This window comes from Capsicum annuum, chromosome 2 (assembly GCF_002878395.1).
Source record: "Capsicum annuum cultivar UCD-10X-F1 chromosome 2, UCD10Xv1.1, whole genome shotgun sequence".
In the NCBI taxonomy this organism is placed as follows: Eukaryota; Viridiplantae; Streptophyta; class Magnoliopsida; order Solanales; family Solanaceae; genus Capsicum; species Capsicum annuum.
In genome coordinates, this window is record NC_061112.1 from 73,485,566 (window position 1) to 73,489,667 (window position 4,102).

Below are 4,102 nucleotides of genomic sequence, written 5' to 3' on the forward strand. Positions count from 1 at the left end.
TGGGGAAAGGTGCTTAGTGCTCATGCTAACACTTGTAGTATTTTTTTTTATTAGCTATTTTGTAATATCAATCTGGAACCTCCCTTTTATAACTCTCTTTTGCTCTTTGGTTACTTAAGTAAAACATATCAAAATCAAGTATGGAAAGGAGATACAGTGAACCTCTCTATAGTGGCAGCGTTTGTCCAAAAAATTCATGGTTGCAATGGAGGGGTGCTGCTATATATGTATACTGATATTTACGTTCATACCTCATTTAACTTTTTTATAAACAAAAGTATGCAAAATCATGCAATGCATGAATATAAAAAAGGCAAACATTAGTAGTCTTTTCCTCGTGAAGTTGTGAAATAAGTGATGTGCACCATTTAAATATAATTTTTTTCTTTAAATTAGATATTCGTACTTAAAATTTACTGTGTGTATGACATTAATGATGATTACCATAAATATTTTGGTATTTTATTTTGTATATAATATATTTCTTACAAACTATTATAACATAATATTTGAGTATGCTGCTAGAGAGAGATAATTTACAGAGTGTACTGCTATAATAAATGCCATTGATGTTATAGGTAGAATGTCGTTATAGAGAAGTAAAATATAACATGAAAAATCAGTTCCTTAGAAAATCAAGTTGCTATAGTGAAAAGCCGTTATAACGAAGTAACGTTATAGAGAGGTCTGACTGTACAATAGTGAGGAAATCATGCTAAAAATAATGGAGAAGAGAACAACAACAACAACTAATGATACGATAACTGAAGCAAAGAAAACAAGTAATATTAATATTGAAGAATAAGAAAATAGGAGAGTATGTAATAGCATTATTGATAAGGGAAACTAGACGACACTATTTGCTAACCTTTTTTCCTAATCCTCGACCCCTATATCCTCCTACAAGAGTCATATCCTTAGTAAGTTGCTAGTGCGTTGTGACCTATTTAGTCACCACTTCACTATGCTTCTTCGACTTACTTCTCCCTCTCTACAGACCCACTATAATGAACCTCTCAGGACTCCTTATTAGGGCATCTGTGCATTTACTCATCACATGCCCAAATCATCTCAGTCTCGCCTCCTTCATCTTGTCTACCATGGAGGTCACTTCCACCTTTTTTTGAGTATCTAATTTTCAAATTCTATCTCTCCTAGTATGCCCTAGTATGCCCATACATTTATCTCTACATTCTTACCTCTGTTTGGTAGTGGGAGGTGGTAGGTATCCGGTGAAATTAGTCAAGGTGCGCACAAGCTAGCCCAAACACCACTGTTTTTTAAAAAATGACATGCCTACTTGCAGTCAAATTAAATTTGCTTCAGGGTAATTTTGTCATTTCCAGTGTTGTGCTGATGAGCTTCTGCTCTTTATTACGTGTGTGATATTGAGTACGTGTTATTCACTCCATTTTTCTCCCATTTCTACTGCCTTCTTTATTACCATAATTAAATAGGCAACGACCAACAAAAGAGGAAAATTTTTATGATGTGTGAGATATGCCACATCATACTTGTATGAGGGTCTTCATTACTTTACAAATGTGTTGTGGGACCCACTTATTCTAATATCTTCTCTTTTTCTCACCTACTATTCACTTCTCCCCAATCCCCATGAACCCACGGCCCCCTCAACTCCCTCCCCCCTCTTCCCCCTTCCCGAATTATTATAATGTATACTTGTGCCTAATTTAAAAAAAATAATTTTTATTTTTGGTTTGATCGTACAAATTTAAATCACTCAACAAAGCACGGTGAAAGAATTAGTAATGTTTTGTAAATTAGTATGTAATAGTTAATTAATTAACTAACTTAAGATCATTGACAATGAAGAAGAATAAAAATATGATATTGATTTAATTTTAATTGTTAATTTATATTGAGAAATAGTGTAATACCTCATACTTTTCCTAGCTTGAAATCGTCTCAAGAATGTTAGAAACTTACTTTGATAGATGAATCCACTTTTATACATGTGGTATTTTAAAGATTTTTACTTTTTTTCATGTGTAAAATTGAATTAGCTCTCCAACGATACCAATTTCATCAAAATCCAACATCAGAGGAGAAAGTTATGGTTAAAATACGGAAGGCAGTAAAACCGCCCAGGTGCGACGGTGAGGTCGACGGACCGTCGAACTAGCGACAGACCGTTGCCCATAACCGTTGCAGTGAGGCAGTGTGACTACCTTCCGCCTAGGAGCAACAGCCCAGGCCGACGGATCGTCGCTCAGGCTGTCGCAAGGGAAACAGTGAGATCACCTTCTGGATAAGGTGCGACGGGCAGGTTGACGGACCGTCAAACTTGCGATAGACCATCACCCAAGCCATCGCAGCCAAGGCAGTGAGACCCTATTCAGGTCCACGTGCAACGATCATAACGACAGACCATCGAGCCAACGATGAACCATCACACGAGCCGTCGCAGGTCTCGTTCAGTTATTTTAAGTCATTTTTTAAAGGGGTAGTTTTGGTCTTTTACCACCCATTTATATACCCAATTATATCCGACCATAGCTTACTTTGTTCATCATTCTTTCACAACAACAAAACTAGGGTTTTCTCTCTAACATTAATCTCCAAGAACAAAATCCAAATCTCCTTCAAGAACTAAGAGATTCAAATTCGTTAAGTTCAAGAAACTCAACCCAAGTATGCGTAGTGTTCATTCATGGACTCCTTTCATCCATGAAGCCCGAGAATCTCTTTTCCAAGTTTAAGTTTATGGATTTCTTTATGAATTTCATGTTGGGTTTGTTTTGTTTATGTTGAGAATGATCAATTGAATTCAAATCCATGTTCGGTGATCAATTTTATATGGAATTGATTTGTATAGATGTATATTCATGTGAACCTACAAATAAACCCTAGGGTGATGAAATTAGAGATGAATCATGATGATTAATTATTGTATAATATTGTCTATATGTATTATGCCTACCATGTGTTTGATTAAATGCCTAGATGAAGGAACAATGCCCAACTAGTATGATATCATGAAATCCCTATATATGTACAAGCTTATGCATATCACATGTTTGATGAAGTGCTTCAATATATGAATTATGAATTGTGTTGTTGGTCATGTGTTCACGTAAGTCATGCTATGTCAGTTTCTTTCCATCGAGTCCTGGGGGTACTTATACCTGACAATTTAGCTGTGTGCCTAGAGTCATGTCATATTTTCAAGATACTCTCAGTCAAACTATGATCCATAGAACTCAGTCAGTCATGTGACTCAGGAAAACCCAGAAATCTCAGAAATGTCAGTAATCTCAATAGTTAAGTAATCTCAGTGATCTCAGTACTCAGTAATCTCAGCAACATCAGTATTCCCAGTCAATCTCAATAACTCCAGTAGTCTCAGTCAATCCTTAGAACTCAATATATTCCGTCAGTCAACGGATCTTAGTAAAGTCAGTTTAGTTCTGCTAAACAATACCATTAGAATTAGCTCAGTTCAGTTAATTAGTTTAGTGTCTTTCAGATGGGAGTAGAATTCAGCACCGAGCGAGCCTAGGGATGGGGACTCACCTGCTAGATATGACTGAGATCTCTAGAAGAAATTCCTAAGTTCCAGAACTACATATCCAACATAGGAACAAGATGTCACCCGTTAGATAGGACTGACATACTCAGGGATCACCGGTTAGCACATTTAAATGTATAGGACTGATCCTAGGGGTCACCCGCTAGATTAGGACTGACTCCACAATAGTTGTCTTTACCAGTGGCGCGGTACTGACACCCTTCCAGCTGGGGTTATAGGTTGGACCCCAGTTAGCTTAGTATGGGGTATGTCGGTTAGATGAATACATCCCACAGTTTCAGTTACAAAATTAGGACTGTCAAATACAGTCAATTCAGCTCAGTAGTATATATTTAAAACTGTTATATACAGTCAATCCTTATTATTATAAATAGTCCTCGAGATCACCCACCATACAGGAATGATCTCAACTATGGTCAATTAGTATCAGTATCATCAGATGTAGAGATCACCCGCTAGATAGGACTGATCTCAGATTCAGTTACTTAGATATAGTACGAAACTCAGCTAGTTCCAATTGGTTTAGGACTATCAGATACAGTCACTCATGTT